General features: G+C 39.7%; 1 protein-coding gene across 4 annotated transcripts in view; it reads left to right on the top strand.

The window, feature by feature from the left end:
* The window catches only part of INPP4A (inositol polyphosphate-4-phosphatase type I A), a 119,009-nt gene that overhangs the window by 1,846 nt on the left and 99,448 nt on the right, over positions 1–17,715 (top strand). The window lies entirely within an intron of this gene.

Raw genomic sequence — 17,715 nt, forward strand, 5'->3', positions numbered from 1 at the left:
CTGTATTAGTTTACTAGAATTAGGAAGGAAAAGGAGAAGGCCAAAGATCCCCTTTCAGTTCTTGTTTCCTTGTTAAGATTTAATTTAGGCTTCTGGGCTGTGCTCTACTACAGCAAATTTTAATTGCCAAATTGCTAGTGCGTAAGATACACCATTAGAATATAAGACTACCTCTTGGACCCCCTTTGTAGATGTCTTAGTTGGAAAAACTTCCCCATTTCTTGAACAGATATGAGGAACAATTGCCTTGCTTGGAGATGAAGTTTGAAACCTCTACCTGTTGTCCTTGAAGAGAGGTGGGAGATCAAATAATGGAGGCAGCACAGCTCCACAGCTCAGAGCTCTGTCTTCTGTCTTCACGCTCTTTGCTTCTGCTTGCCGCTTCCTTTCCTGTTTCTTGTCTGACAAACTGAATTTCCTATCCATTGTTGGATTATCTACCTAAATCTCAAACAGACATCCTTTGCAGAAACATTGTTGGAAAATGTTGTTGACCTTGGAAGAAGAAAGCTTTTGGGTGTATCTATTTCATCCACATCTGTCAGAGAGATAGGCATAGCCTCAAATGTGTTTAGATCACACCTATTGCTGCTTTACCTAATAAGATAAGCTCTTTACTCTAGATGAAGTTGATTCTTCTGGCTCTCAGATAGAAGGAGGAATTTCCCTTTCCTGCTTCACAGGCACTTCCCACTACCGCTGCCCTCCTTCCTTTGCTTCCCACGTTCTGTTCTCTGTAGTGCTTTGCTTACTGTAAGGGAAGCATTGCCACAGACTGGTGGCATGTGAGGCAAAACCAAGGAACAGCCAAGACAAAGCAGGTTGAGAATGAAGAGTGGATCAAGTGAAGTACAGGCACAACAGGGACATTTGTAAATTAAGGAGGTGACTGAGAGGAGGGCATGTGTCTTGACTGCACAGGGGAGTGGTGGGGTCATAGCCAGTCTTTGTGTTTTGTGTGGCACACGGTAAGGGAGGGGTACAGGAGATAATGGAAGGCAAACACTCCAGGCTTTCCTGGCAGTTACTACTCTGTTTTCCCGGTACCAGAAACTGAGGTTAATGACGTTGCAGGAGCCAACACAGGTGGACACTGTGCTTCTGTCAGCCCATTGATCCAGCCACTTCTCTGTCTCACAGAGGAATATGTTAGCACTTCCTGAAAACAGCATTTGAAGCCTTCAATAAAGTGTATTCACTCAGCAAGAAGGCTATTTCTGGACTTCCATTGAGTGTGAAATTCTTGAATTTATGATAATTTTGCCAAATATGCAGTAAATACTGAATTATGAAATTGAAGTACCAAGGTGCATCCGAACTTAGCTAAAACCATCTTGATGAAATATAAGAGACTAATGTAGTTTTCCCCCTAGTTTCCAGGCAAGTTGAGATCTTGACCTTGGGTGAAGGTGACTTTCTGTCCACCTTGTCATATGTGACCAAGGATTCCTCTTCAGCAGAGGTTTGTGAATTTGCATCAGTATCCACTAAAAGTACTCATTACATACAGCAGTGAGATACTGCTAAGACGTTGTGTGAAACCAGCAGGATATTTTCAAAAAGACATTGACGTTCTTGAGCTGTTATGTTTAGACCTGGCCCACTCATGCAAGTATGAGCCCTTCAGTGTTCTTGCATATCTCATGAATGCTTGCATCTTGTTTGTGCATCTACTGCTGTGGTGTGCTGACAGAGAAGCCTGTTGTATGTGAGTTGCTTCTCTCTGAATACAGCTGTGTTATTCCAGTTTGTTGTAGACAACAGATCTTGTGAAGGAGGTAACTGAGTGAGGTGGAAGGGAGAAGCATAGGAGAAAAAGAGTGTGGATATAGAGGAGAGATGAGAAGGGAAATGAGTGTAGAGGAGAAGACAGTACAGGAAGGAGGACAGATAGTGAAAGAAAAATTCATTCAATGTGCTTCTCATCAATGTTTAGTAGTGTTTGCCAGTGGAGCACTTTGGAATTGTAATTTCTGAAAAAATCTGGAAGCATTCCGAACCTGTAGCTCCAGCTGGGGTGTGCTTGGAGAGTATGCAAAAGCAGGGGCTGAGCTTTATAGCTGGACTTCCCTGACAGATGCATACTGAATCTGAGCATATGGGAAGCAAGTAGGGCTGTGCCACTCTGAGTGAGAACCTGCACACAAAGGCCTGGTACAAGGTTTGTGTGCTGCTAACTCCCATTGCTAGGTAAGATATTTGAGGTGCTGGGGTCATCCGCTCTCTCAAATATGGTTATTTTAGTCTTGCTTAACAAAATAATATGTTTTACCATGCATTTAAACTTTTAGAAGAATAGTTATTCTTCCTACCATATAACTAATTATAGGAAGCATATATGTACAGATGTTGCAAATCTTTGGAAACAGCACACTTCAATTCCTTGGGGGCATACAAAACCATTATTTTATAGCTAAGGTGTTACTGCAGTGTGGCAAACTGTGCAGAATCCTGCAACTGTAATCAGTTCCTGTGAATGCCTCTGCACATGCTCAGTTTGCTCCTTTTATACAAGGCTAAAATGTCCAGATTAACTCTGTGCTTGAAAAAAATGCTCTACCTGGCTTTACCCTGTTGTATCACTGAGATTTCTCTAACTTCCTTCCAGCAAAATGAAATGTGGTTAGAAAGAATTTGATGCCTGGAATTTCTCTTTGCCATGAGTAGGACAAGTCTCTAAGGTGGAAATTACAGCTAGCAGTGGAGGCACAGAGATTTGCTGAGAATTTGTTCTTCCACTTAAAGTCGTTAAATCTGTTTTGTTGAAGTGCGGTACTGGGTTTACTGCTAAGGCTAGGCACTGGACCTTTCTATAATTCTGGTTTGTGTTTCAAGTCTTAACCCTTGGCAGTCCAAAGCTTGGATTCAGACTTAAGAAGAATTTTTAAAGAATTGTCCAGTCTTCAGGAGTTATGATAAGACCTCAGAAAATAAATGGCTCTGTATAACGCATTTTAAAAATGCATGGCCTGCTTGGAGTCTCTTCTGGTTTTTACTCAGCTCCTTTTCTGCATTTTCTGTGTGATGACCAGTGTTAAGGAATAATTTTCCACACACTGCTAGGCCTCTAATTTTTCATAGTGCTCTTTCAAAAAACAACTTGTGGGGGTTTTTTTTGGTGTTGCTCAGAATAAAGTAGGTATTGATCTCTAAAAATCACTAAAGATTTTAACTTTTTTAGTTTTTCCCCTTACCCACCTACATTTTGTCTTGCCACTAAAAATGATTTTGATCCTGTAGCTACTTTTTATGTTCACTAGGTTGGAAACTACTGCCTCCCACAGCAGGGCAGGTGGAACGAAATGTGTCCCTACGCTTCAGCAACTTTAGTGCAAAGTTCAGCAGCTTAATTTAAACTGTTGGCTTGACATTTCTGAAGAGTGTTCACTTGATCTGGTCCATTGACTTTGCTTGGGAGGTCGTAAACTTGAACAGCAGCGAGCTAATATCTTCAGTCACCACAGCTACTTGCTGAGCTCCCTGTGCCATTTTTTTGTTATATTTTTTACCATAAAGTGCTGTGTGCTAGTGCGTTGTTAATTCTGGTAACTTCTGTAAATATCAAAATTTATTGAACACTGCATAATTTCTTTAAGAAAATGTTCTCGGGTATTGTCTTGTGGAAGATGCTGCACATAAAATGTAAAGTTTGTGATAAGTCGTCCTGTCCAAGTCCAGAGGTCTGTTGAGCATTTCTCAGGTACTTTGTGAGTATTGACGTTATCTGCACAGGAGAATTATCTCATGGGTATCTTATCCCTTCCAGGCTTTATGGGTCACTTTTTAAAGTTCAAAATTGTATGGTATCACACAGTCAATTACAGCAACAATTAATATGATACCAGTAGATAATAATATCGGTAGAAAAGTAATGTGTAAATATCCATGTTTAAAAGTTGGAGTTAGAGCTGGAAGCTGGAAGCTTTTGGTCTGTGACACTTAACTCCCTCTGGACTCGTGAACTTGCTTTGTTGTCCGGTCTCATATTTCTACAAGCATGGATGAACAGGATTCTTGAGGTTTTCTAGTGATCATAGCTTCTACTCCTAAAGTGTGGATGGATTGTTCATCATCATTTCTGAGACTGGGAGAAGTGTTTGGAACTGATTTCCTGCTGAATGGAAAGCAATGCTGCTCCATATAAACACAACAGTTATAAGCATGAACACAGCATTTTTAACCACAAATTACCTACACAGCTGTCAAAATAGCTGTCTTAAAAGAGCAATCCATGTAACCAGAATTTGGCTTTGTGGATTCCAATTATGCTAAATCTTTAGTTAGATGATCTACTTTCCTCTTGTTCTATTTGGTGCACAGGAGGGGTCTAATCTGTGGATGAACTGTTCAGTAAAGGACATCAGTGAGTGTAACAGCTTTATTTGTTGCAGAAATTGGAAATTTTAGAGCAATCAAAGCCGGAGATTAAAGGAAGAGGAGGACAAAGTTGTTTTTCATTTGAGAGCTGCATCCTTACAGAGGCCTGTGACACTCCCCAGAGTTTCTGTGTGGTGCAAAGCAAGTCTCTGAAAATTTTCCTTTTGCCATTCGTCAGTACAATATTTCTCAGATTTTCTGTGCCTGATTTAAGATCTGGTTTCAGTTTCGTAGAACTGCTAAGTCCCTCCCAGGTATTTCTGCATTTATTATGTAAAAGGCTGTATATTTTCAAAAGTAGAATCATGGGTGTCTTGAGTTGGACACCCAAGCTAGTTGGTACTTTATTCTTTCTGCAGAAGCTGGCTGGTTCTCCCTTGAAATCTGTGTCCAGCATCTCTCCCATTCTCAGAGATGGTTCCCAGCCTCCTTGCACCATTTTAGACTGCACCCCTTGGTTTTCCTGTGTATGCAACTTGTCCCATCTCTTTGGTTTGCCCATTCTTGGCAATTTCCCAGCTCTTTACTGTTATGATTCCTCTTAGCCAAGTTGTTTCTGACCTTATCTCTACCTCCAGACCTCAGTCCTGGTCTTCTGACAACTTGCCAGTATTTCTCTTTGGTTACTTGTCCTGCTCCTTTGGTTTGGCCATCTTTCCCTGTGTTTTTGAATTTGATATTTCTTTCCCATTCCTGAAGGCTTGTTATAGAAATATAAATTCTGTTGGCTGAGTTCAATATTCAGCCAAACTGATGAATGCTTATTATGGGGCAAATGAAAACAATAGTCTTTTAAGAAGTGGTATTGATCAGGCATAGTTACAGACAGAGATGCTACCAGTCCCACCTTCTGACTGCTCCTCTCTTGCTGAACAGTTAGAAAGTGCTTTACAAAATATTCATTCACTTCATAGGAGCCCGTGTATCTCAGCTATTGTTCAGTGGCATGGCAGCCTAATGTTTGACATGCAGCAGCAAATAAGAGGTTTTTAAAATACTGTGGTACTAGTGATGGCATTTAAATGACTTGGCCATAAGAAAAATAGGGGAAATCTTGTGTTAGCAAGGAACTGCTTTCACTGTTAACAGAGATTTTCCTTCTCTTCCCCTTTTGGTGAGAACAGTGGAAATGTTGGAGTGTGTCTTTGCTTTGATGTATAGCAAAACTCTTTTCTCTTCCTAAGCAATGTACCTTTTCTCAAACAACTGCAAGGAAACGTGTTGAGCAATACCCAAAATGTATGGTTACCACCAGATAAGTTGTCAGCATTACTTAGGGGTTTTTTATTCACATAATAGACAGACTTCATCTTACGAAGTTTGTAAGACTTGAGAAAACTACATATGGTCTGATTGAATCTTTTCTACAATATGTTTCTTTTGGCAAGAAGAAGATTACCCAAGAATACATGTTCCTGTTGGTTTGACCCAGTGTATATTTTAGTGGAGTTACCCCTTCCAAGAAGTACCAGTAAGAACTGCATTCTGCTAGAAATACTAGTGGTTATGGTAGCAGTGCTAGAGATACAGACATCCAACATGAACTATGAATTTACAGCTTCACTTGATCTAGAGATGGATATGGAAACAAGCCTTGCTAATTCTATGTCAGGTTCTCACTTAGCTTTCTGTCTTTTTTTGTAATTTCTGTCATGGTGTTTGAAATGTTCTGTACTTAATATATGAATGGCAGGTCATGGTTGTGTGTTCCCAAGAGGCTTTCAAACCAGAAGCAAGCAATCTTTTATGACCAGAAGATTATAAAAGAGAAGATACTCTATAAAAAGAGTATATATAGAGAAGATACTCTATAAAAAGAAAACACAGCAAAATACAGTCAAGAAATCTGTATGAAAGCTCCTACAGTGAGTGAGTTTGCAGTGAGAGTTTTGTGTGTGTGTGCTCTATGCAATTTTGGGAAGATTTCAGACTAAATCTTATTAATATATTGAATGAATGTGCCTATGTAAAATATTCAGTAGTTCTGTTGTATAACATAGGTAGCCCAGTTACAGCAGAGCAGTAAGCGTCCAGGTGCTGTCAGAAACTGGGATCTTCAGAACCCTACTGGGCTTAGATGTGAACTGAGCAATTGTCTTAAAATCTCATAGGTAAAATGGGCAGTGAGATGTAAATAAAGCCATTAGAAGTCATCACAGGGCCACTGTTGGCTCTTGGTGTATGTATTGTGCTGCTTTTCAGTGAGTGCATAATGTCTGTTACTTCCCAGCAGGATAATATTGCCCTGAGAGAAGAGATGCTGTTGGAGAAGCAGCTCAGCAGTTAGACTGGCTGCTAAGCACAGGGAGACTTTGAGAGCTGTTCTAAAAACTCTGCTTTCCAGTCCTAGCAGAAAGCAGGTACTTGGGGCTTCAATATGCAGGGAATGAATTGTGAAGATCAGTGATTTTCTAGGGAGATTTCTCCTTTCAGGAAGAGCAGTGAAAACTTCTCATGTTTTGTTATGTAAATGTCACACATAGACCTGGCATAGGAATAGAAATTCTTTATTTTTGTGGTTCTCTTAAGTTTCCTCCTTGTTTTGTTTCCGTCCTGTTGCCCTGAAGGTACAAAAGCACGTTTTCCCCCTTGTTTCCCTTACCTCAGAGTTAACTCAGGGTGCTGCAGCTTGGAAAGTAAAATGTTAATTCTTACTCTTGGAACAGCAGTGTGCCATTTTATTACCACCTTGCTATTGCAGTCTGGGGTTGCTTTGAACATCTCATGTTTAGAGCTGGAGTGCTACAATCTCCAGAATGTGTTTGCTTCTGAGGTATCTGCTGCTGTGTGAAGAAAGAGGGCAAACAACATAGTCCTCTCCACTGCTATGTGTATATGAACAGGATAGTTCATCCCAGGAGTTTTCACTAGAACCTGTCTTCCACATCATGTCTGAGAGGTAGGGGCTGGAATACCTCTGCATCATGGTAGTTTTCTGCAAGGATGCCTCTCAGAGCATTCAGTCTGAGAGTGGAAGTTCATAAGTGCACCTTTTTACCCCTCCCATTTCCACTTCTGACTCTGGAAATTTGCATTTGGCATGAGCACCTGGTGAGCTTACTGGTGAGATTTATGGGAGGGAAAATAGTTCTTTGAAAGTGGTTGTAAGAATCCATTTTAGGAGAAAACATAGTAGGCATGTCTCCAGTAAAATAAGTCATGAGCCTAAGTTTTACATGCAGCAGTTAAAAAAGGGTATCAAGAATTGTATGTGACAGTAGTATTATCAACCTTGGGCATTTGGAAATCACAGGAAGCCTTCAGAATTGTGAGGCTTGTTGAAATAATCCTTGCAATAGACTTTGTATTTGTCTCCCAGTTTTTGGAGCTTTTAGGTAGTTCCCCATTAAAAACAATAGAATAGCATGCTGTGTGGTCACCTGAAATTTTTCTCTTCCTGAAAAAACCTGCATGTCTTAATTTTGGTTTTGTGCCTGTGAATGGTGCTGATGCATGCTAACATATGTCCTGCCCTTTTAACAAGTTGACTTGTCAGGCATGTTTACAAACTTTATTCTGATACCAGTAAGGTGAATGGTTTTGTCTTTCCTATGTGTAATACGTGCTTCAAGGACCTGAGACTTTCAGGAAAAGACGGAGTATTTTCAGACATGTAAAATTATTAGAAGCACCAGTGAATCCTGAGGGAATATTTGTTGGAGCTTCTACAAAACCTCTGGGTTTCCCTGAGGCCCTTCACAGTAGTTATGAGAATGGGCAAACCCCACTTATGTATGGTCTTCTAAATACATCTGGATTTGTTTAATTGTATATGGTTCATTGTTTTAGGGATTCATGGTGCAAAATTATGGACTGGATGCCAGTTTGATGATGACATCAGTATCTGCATATATTGCATCTACCTGGAGCTTTTAGAAAGTGACAAGTTAGTGAAATGCATACAAGTCCATTTTGTGGCATTTCTGCAGCAGAGCAATATCAGGAGCTATACAGTTTCCGAAATAGAGGTTTTGAGATGGGTGTTTCATGCATTTATTTTCAAGCTGCTCCCATGCTCTGACCCTCTGACCCAAGATGAGTGCCCTCCAAGAAGCATTTCAAGATTCTGAGATATGGTGTACTCTGATACTCTGAGACCTGCTGCTGAGATTTATAAATTAGAGCTTGTGAACAGTTGGGATAATTTAAATTGTGAGATCTGAGGACTGGAGGAAGCAGGAAGTGCTAAAAATCCATCTATATTTTTTCCCCTCCCCCCCCCCTTTTGTTTTTGGTGTTTGTTTTTGGTTTTGTTTGTTTATTGTTTAGCATCCAAGTTGGAGAGCCCATGAAGACGCATTCCTCTAGGGAGGGTAAAGTTGTGTGGCTCTGGAAGGAGGGAGCTTCAGTTTAAGTTTACCTAAAATGTTGCAAGATCTTGGGAATTAAAAAAAAAAAAAAGAAAAAAAAAAGAAAAATGTAACTGTTGCTTCTGTAAGTAGAAGGAAAAGGGGATTTTTTTCAGTGGCCCCTTTTTCCTCATTGCTGCAGTTATGACTGCAGATTGGGATGAGACTAGAATTTAGATCAGTTGAAACAGGGAAGCCTGAAGGTGGCAAGAGATATACCTGAACAGAAAGGGTACTTGCAGAGCACACGTTGAGAGGCATGGGCTGCCTGTGAAAGTGTGACAGAAGTATATATGAGTTCTAGGCACACAGACTTTAAAAGACCTTGACATCAGTTTATGGAGAAGATAGGGAACACAATTGATCTGTCATTTTAATGATGTAGTTGCTGGGAGGGAGATAATGGAAGACACTCTAGAATTGTCATTGAAGATCAGGAGAACATAGAGATGCAAGATGGAAGACTTGGAAAAGCAAAAAAACCCAGCAGAACAACCCTCCAAAAGAGAAAAAAAAAACCAAATAAAAAAAGAAGGGGAACTATGAACTCTGAGGTAATTTTGGTACTAGTGAATTAACAGAATTAGCAGTCAGAAAGTGAAAGTATGCAGAAGTTTAGAAGTTGGGTGATTTGCATTTCTCAGAAAGAAAATGAAAGGAGAAGCAGCCCTCTGCAAAATAAATTTTCCAAATACTAAACTAATGCTTGAAAGGAGTACCTTCAAGGCACTGTGTGAATTAGAAGGTCCCGTACAGAGTCTGTGTAGAATTTTTAGGTGATAAGAATTTGCTCTACTTTCAAAATCAGCCTCCTAAAGCATAAAAGGAAGAAAGAAAACTTAGAAGTGAAGCATGAGGCATATAGTTCCCATGTTGACAACTATAGATACTTAAATCAAAGAAAACCATTAATTGTAGCTGATGCATATAGAAATAATATTTCACTTTGCATGGTTATCCTAAAATACTCTCAGCTACTTTGATTTTAGTGACAATGATTACTAATATGAAAACTTCTTTAATCGCTACCCTGTGGGTAGGAAGAAATATGCAAATGTAATTAATTTCCAGAGAGGAAGAAATATGACTTAAAAATAAAACCATGGTTGTTCAGTTGAATGTCTTCAACATGACATTGACACCAAGGAAATGGCTTGTTATCCATATTGTCGGTAACTCTGCATTTGTGATCTCATCTTTCCTGTTTCCCTCAGCTGCAAGATACATACCACTTTTTACTCTTTTGGTCCAAATGAACAGCTTTTTGCTTCTGGTTGGTTAGGACATTTGTCAAGGTGAAACACTTATGGTTGTTGTGTGCTGAAGCCAAAGGTTTGATGCATTACTAAAATGTTGCTTTGTAGTCCTTCCGATCAGGTAGCTCCGAGTACTGTGGCATATGGGATATAAAGGGGATTTTTTGTTTCTTACTGAACTAGAATTAAGTAGCATCCCACAGGTAATAATTCTATCCTTGTGCAGACTAGGCAGCATGAGAAGTGGTTCTAGTCAGCCTCTGTCTCTCAAGAGCTGCTTCCTGACCTTCCCAAAGGGTAAGCCTTCCCATGCTGTCAAATGGGAATCAGTCCCTTCCCCATCCCATCACCTGCCTCCCTGTTTGCTTTGGAACAGCTGTTGTGTACCCTTTTACAAGGTGAATGGATGTGTGTGTAGGAAGGGTTTGGTTAACAGTGTTTGAATGCATTGTGCTGGTGGGTAACTGTAGAGAAACGATTTTTAAAAAAAATTTTTTTTTAATTTGCTTTCTTTAGTAGAGATACTTTGTCATAGAGTCTTGCATTTATCAGAGATTATTGTTTGCTGATGAGAGTGGGATGATAAAATGGTGCAGGATATATTTGTGCTCTCCTATTGTGCGATTTGTGGTTGGAAATAATCTGGGTGTAGACCTGGTTTTCTCCTAAATGATGTGTTGTACAGGGCTGAGAGCAGGAGCTGTGAGTAAGATAATAGGGAGGTAGCTGAAAGTTGAAAAGGAAGACAAAGCTACGTTTCCTTTTTATCATTGGATAGTTTTCTTGGGCTGTTTTACATGTTTTGGGAGTTCACTTGAATATTTTTGAGTAAGATTTAGTGACATTTTCTCAGAGAAAAAGCAACTGCACCTCTATACGTATATAGAATGTGCTTATATTTATCAAAATAACAGCACAGTTGGTAACTCTTTTTCCGGCAGCCTAACTAAAGCCATTTTCCATGTTGCCTTTCAGGCACATGTCCTGCTCTTTTTCGTCTGATCTTTACACAAAGAAGCTCTGCTATGTGCTGTTCAGACCTGTTACTCTGTGTCTGTGTGCTTCAAATGCTAAGAAAAGTCCCTTCCCAGAGACCTCCTGTCACCTTCTCATTTGAAAGTGGTATTTTGGTACTGGTGAGTGAGGATGACATTGCATTCATCAGATACTAAATTCCTCTGCAACACTCAGCATTGGGTGCTAGCAGGGGTGGAAATGAAGGCAGAGTTTAGGCTCAAGAGGGATGTTCTTGCCAGTAATCATCAGTATGGTTATCCTTGAATTGACAGACATAATGAGTAAAGTTGGTAAGGTGAGTAGTAGGGAAGGACTCTCCTCTCTGAACGGGAGGGGCATTAAGCTGGAGTGGGAGCTCTGTGATGTCCTCATGAAGATGATTTTTACTGGAAAACATGGTGGTGGGTGATGAGAGGGACATGCATTGGAAGGCTTTGGACATGTGTCCTGTGATTTGTTTGCACTGTCAGGCTGACCGGCCTTTTTTTCCTCTGGAAAGGATTTGCTAACAACTGTGGGAAAACCCTCCAAACAAAAGCACAGCCCCATGTAGCAGCAGTAGTCCCTACCTGTTGGAACTGGAATTTCTTTCTCACATCTGCTTGAATCTGAAATCTCTTGCTGTTTGACTTCCAGGCTTTTACTGAAGTTCCATATTCAGAGCACTAGACACTGGCTTTCAGATGGAAGTGGAGACAAGTTCTCTCATAGAAAGTCCCAGAAAATCTGCTGCTGTCTGCACCTTCACTCTGCTGATACCACAGCTTTTAATATCATGCTCTTAATTAACTTTATACCCTGTTTCCATTTCTTAATGCCAGAAGAATGCTTGAAGCAAAATGGGTTTGCTCCTGGCTTTAGAGAACTGATTCCAGGCAAAGTTGAAAGGAAGGAGGAGGTGTGGGGGAGAAATATTGTTGCAATTCGATAACTTATTTAAAAAATTACTGTAAGAAGGTGTATTGTGTCAAAATGAGTTGTCTATATTTTTATAGAAGTTTTGGTTTCTAATTGTTAATGTAAAATGCAACACTTGAGATGGCATTGCACGATGTCTATTTTTAATGCTGAGTTTTATCCTTTTGCTTAATCATACCCTCTCGGATCTTATCTTCTTCTTTTCCCACCCATCTTTTTCACCCACAGTTGAAATGGCTGGCTGAATATATGTTCTTTGGATTCGTCAGCATGAAATTTTTCAGATGACCACCTACTTAATACACGTGAAGCTGTGATCACAGTTTTCTAAACAGTGCCAGAAATGCTGAATTATGTTTGCAGTATTGCCAAATCACTTTAATCAGTCTTGACTGAAAAAAAGGTGGCATAAATCCCAGATTACTAATGTGCTTCAGTGAGTCATTAGCAGTGGTTATCTAGATGTGATTGTAAAAGATAGTTTTTACAAACAGAAATGGGCCAGGGCTGGGCAGTGGGGGAACTGCTATGGTGTAGCTTATGTAGAGCCATTTTTATGTTCTTGGACATACAGGAGAAGAAACTTCTCTTGTAATTTGCTCAATGTAGTACTTTGTAGCTGGGATCTGGACTACCATGCTCTCTGCAGAAGATGAGTTGTGATTCATTTGGTGCTGTTTTCCTGTTGCTGGATCAGCCATTCGCATTGTGGGGCTGGAGCTGAGAAGAGAGCAGTGACTGAGCCTGTCATCCTGGTAATTGCACAACCCTGTGGTGTAGCACTAACACCAGCTGAACAGGCTGCCACGCAGGTTGCCAGGGACAGTGTGTGCTCATATGTTTTAGATGTGGGGGTCAGTGTGGGGGGCCTTCACCCTCCCTGTCTGTCCGTCCTTTGCCAAGAATAGGAGGGAAAAGGCTGTTTGTGCCCAGAGGCAATGCAGGATGCTGCCTGTTCCAAGTGGAGAGCCCTTCTTTGCCACTGACCAGCAGGTACCAGGGCAGTGTTGGGCCATAGCCACAGGGCACAGCAGAACTGCTTGATACTAAAGCAAAATAAAAATGCTCAGCCAGGAGGACTTTCATACCTGCGGTGTTTTCTCCGTAATGTGCATCTCAGGGCGTGTTCCTGTTTTCAGGCTGGCTATTAACTGTGTAAGAGAACTGTCCATTGCAGAAAGGCTTTTGTGCCAGCTCTGATGCAAGCCAGGTCTCCCTTTGAGAGCCCCAAGGTGTTTGTGAATGTTGTCTTTCTCTTTTGGTTGAAGGTTTGAACTGCTGAGAGGTCATGTTTTGACAGCTTAGAGGAATTAAGTCTTAAATAGCATATAAATCTTGAGCGACAGCAGCGTGTTTTCCTTCACACTGCAGGCCTTGAACTGGAAGACCTGTCTTTAATGAAAAAAGTTGCCTAAAGAGGAAAAAGGCCTCTTTGCTTAGGTCATCTTGGTTTCATACCAACATTAGAAAGACAATTTTCAAAGCTCCTGTCAAGAAATAGTTCATAAATGCACAGGCTTAACTGCACAAAGTTATTAAACTTTCTCGTGTATTGAGACTAAGAACTTTCTTTGAAGAACGTGAAGCATGCATCTTCTACTTGGACTGATTGCTTCTGCTTTTAAAGCAGTCATTCCTGCTCATTGGACAAGAAACAGGAAAGTAAAATATGCAATGTTTAATTCTATTTGAAAACATTGGCATGAAAAGAAATTCTGTACATTTTCTTCTGGATGTGTACTCAAGTTGTAAGAGAAAGGATAGAATAATGATTTTACTTTTAGAGGCAATGATGCATTACTTATTTTTCACTTTGAATTTTGTCTGGAAACTTTGAATAGTGGTAATTTTTCTGCATGCAGACGTACGTTTTCTAGGATATTTGTTCAGTGTTTTGCTCTTCTGATAGCTAACAGATGTACTGTTAAAAAAAGAATTTTACATTTTTATGCCAAAGATTCAAGATCAATACTAATGAAATATCAATATTTCATTGAATCAAGGTTCCAGTGATACCTGTCGTATCATACACTTTCCAAGTCCTTTAGCAATTGTATACTCCAGATTTTGGAAAAAATATTTTCTCAGCTGTAATTGTAGCAATGCTAGAGATTTAATTGGTGATATGGACATTATCAATTCTGTTTTCTAACATACCTCATGTAAATGAAAGTTCAATATAATTTGGCTTGTGTTACTTTAGTAAAAGTCATCTATCTAGTAAACGCTCTCAAAAATCACTAATGGTTATGTCAAAGTATAATGTCTTAGCGAGTAGATAAACTTGGAGATCTCAAGACGAAAATCTTTCTTTCTGGGGCTTTCTTCAAAAGTAGATGTAAGAAGCTCTTTTTTTAGTTTTCACTGCTCAAATTTATACAACAAACAAATGTACAATAAATATGACAGAATACTTATTTATATTTTGCAAAGAAAATATTTTTCTGAAGACATTTCTTTTCATGATTTTTCATTATTTTCACAGATATTTTTAGAAATTTCCTAAATCCTCATTTTTCTGGTAGGAGTTTCAGATTTTGTTTGACTTTCTAGCTGGTGAAAAATAAAATACTCAAGAATAACAGTCACTTTCTGGAGTCTCTGTAAAAATACATTTTAGTGAGATGTATTTGACTGTAGGATATTTTCTTGATGAAGGAAGAGCAAATCACTTCAGACCAAGGCAAGATCATCAACAAGCTAGTCAAATTCCTTGTACTTCTGAGTGGCTATAGATCAAAAAGAAGGGGAAAACTATGATATCTATTAATCAGGCATGACAGTAAAGTCTGTACGGTGATCATTTCTGCATAAAGTAAACATACATCCTGTACTCTGACTTTGGGAAAGTTCTGTATTTCCGTGTGTCTTTATTTTGGTGTGCTGTAAAACTCTGGGTTTTGTTTCAGATGCTAAATTTGCTCAGATCATTCTTTTCCCTAGACAATTCTAAATGTAATTAAATGTATTGCACTGTATGTTTGGTTTTTTTTTTCCTTTCCTTCAACTATCATCCCTTTTTAAGTAAAGAAAACAATTCCCACAAAACTAATTTCATATTTTTGGATTCCCGCATCTATTTATGGCTACTTGCATCGTGGGAGAAAAAATGCAAAATGACTCATAGGAGAGTCACTTAAAAGGCTATATGTGGCTCTTGACTGCTGAGAGTTCCAGTACTTTTAGAATATTCCAAGAAACAGTATAAGTAGAAACTTCACAAATAGTTCTTCAGGTTTTTTGGGGTAGTTTTGTTTATGTTTTGGTACAAGTCACCACCTGGTTTAGAATCTACAGGCTTTGCTTTCCTTTATTGTCTCTGGTTTGTCCAAGGAATTGCTAATAGAAGGGGTTCAGTGGCTGTGGGTGGACAGAACCGACATAGATGTGAAGTGTATGGCAGTTGCTGATTGTTACAGTGCAGTCAATAACGATGTTACTCTGGAAAAAAGTATGTGTTCTTTCCCATGCAGGGTGAGTGTAGGCTTTAAGACAGAGGATTTTCTTAATGCATGAGAAATTAAAATCAGTGCTTTCTTACTGCTAAAGGGAAACCAAGTCTTAAAACAAAAACAACTCATGATGGTAAATTACTGTGATAATTTGTTTGCTGGACAGAATTGTTGCTACCCTTGAAATTGACTTTTAATTTCAGTGAAACAGAAAACAAGTGGTAGCTGTCTCTTACATAGTGTGTTATTCAGGAACTCTCCAAAAACAGTGAAAAAGCCAATCAAAATATTATGATTTTTTTTTTTCTTTTGACCTGTTGGCTGCTTTCCTCTTTGAACTTGCCCTAATAATGACAGATATCTTTTGCTTAAGATAAAATTATTTAAATGTAGACTTATTATTATTTTTGCTATAGGCACTGAGAGATCAGATAAATGAGACCTCTGTAGATGGTTTTCTGCTCAGAAAAAGGTGTTTTTCAGTGCATCTGTGGGTGAGAAACATTTGCAAATGTGCAGACCTACACATGCATGTTAGTTCCATATACACAGAAACTCTTAAATTGGACTTTATGGCTGTACCGGGTGTATATTCATGTAAGTATGGTCAACAGCAAACAAAAACTTTTGTAGGTAACAGAAGATATGATGAAAAGATGAAATAGTTTTCTGAGGTTTGGGGTTTTTTCCCCTTTTAAAAAAAGAATTTCAAGTTCTGTTCTGTTGCAGAAGCATAAATAGGTTGCATTGTGTGAACAGAGTTCATGATGATAAATACACAGAGAATGAAGGCTACACAAACTCATCGTCTCTTTGCTTATGACACCCACCAGGACTCCAGCTGAGGGAGTCTTAGTTCTTGGGACTTCTTGGTGTCATTGAAAACTGTGAAAGCCAGACACTAAATTGGTCAGAACAGACCTTTTGCATTCTGGCTATTTTCCTCTCTTTATGGTCTGACTTGTCTTTTCCTCTGACTTCAGTGGATGTTGGATCAAACCTTTACTTCTGAGGAAATTGTACAGACTGGAGATAGATCATAAAATCGTAGAATGAAAAAAATCTATATATTTTTTAAGCAGGAACTGACATGAGGAAAGATAATAAGCAGTATACAGAAAACAGAAATACTACTAGAACTAATAGTGCCTTAGTTTTAGATTAAAAAAGTAATTTCTTTTAAATAAATGGTGTTGTGTTCTGGTTCATCAACAAAGCCTGAAAGGTTTAGCTCTTGCAAGTGGTTGCCTGTTGCTTCTTTGAGGAACAGAAAAGTGCAGCTTTAACTTTGTCTCTTTTCTACTTTGCAAACCTTTGAAAGTGAGAAATGATTAATTAATGTAATTAAACATAGTCTAAGCAAAGTTAAGAGTTTTCTAGGTAACTGTTGGAAATGAGCTGAAACAGGATGTGCTTTTTGCATCAGCACTACTGTTTTTGTAAAGGCTTTTGTAAGTGCACTCGTATTTGTCTGGGCTTCAGCCCAGCTGTCAGCAAGCTGAGAGACCTGCTGGTCGATTTGGGATGGAAGTGAAGGGCTGGCTCAGATAGCTTTTTCTGCAGATTTTACTGGTACCAGTCTTGCTTGAACTGACTTGCTGAGGCCTCTACAGGTGGGTATGTTAGAATGTCTTGTAGCAAAGAGGTGAAAAATTATATGACCTATTAGTGGCATGAATTCGTTCTGCTGAAGGATTGTGGGGTTAACAGGTGTGAGCCAAAGGCAAGGCGAGTTCAAGCACCAACAGATTTCATTTGGGACTTGGGGATTGCTATTTGAAGGCAACAGCTTTAGTCAGAGGAACCTGAGGTCTGTGCAAAGATAATACTTTTGTTTTCTTAGTGCTTTTAATTTGTGCCACTAGAATACTTAAAGTGGTTTTCTGTATTAAGCATGAAACAAGGAAACAATTTCTAAGAAGGATTTATCAAGTAGTTTACATTTTAGAGTAGAGGTTCTCCAGTTTTGCTGTCACTATCGCTTATACCTGTCAAGAAAACTCAGAAACATGGGTCACAGATGTTAGGTTTTGCTGAGCTCTCCTTTGGATGTGCCTTATGTCCCCACAGATTCCCTGCTGCAGGAGCTGGGCTTGACCTTCAGCCCACTCGGCTCTGGCTCCGTCCCTCCGGACCAGTCCAGTCGGTCCCCGGGGGCGCCGCCTGATTCCCCGGATGGGGACAGGGGGGATCGGCCGCCCTGCGGCAGAGGGTCAGGTCTGGTGATGGGGAGTCAAGGAGGTTTCCAGTCCCCAAGAGGCAAAGAGGCGCAGAGAGAGAGGTCCAAGGTGCTTTATTAAAAGGGAAGCGAGGAAGCGGGCACCCTGGAGGCTCTCGGGCGGTCCG

Source organism: Lichenostomus cassidix, chromosome 1, assembly GCF_008360975.1.
Source record: "Lichenostomus cassidix isolate B80296 chromosome 1, HeHo_3.0, whole genome shotgun sequence".
Classification (NCBI taxonomy): Eukaryota; Metazoa; Chordata; class Aves; order Passeriformes; family Meliphagidae; genus Lichenostomus; species Lichenostomus cassidix.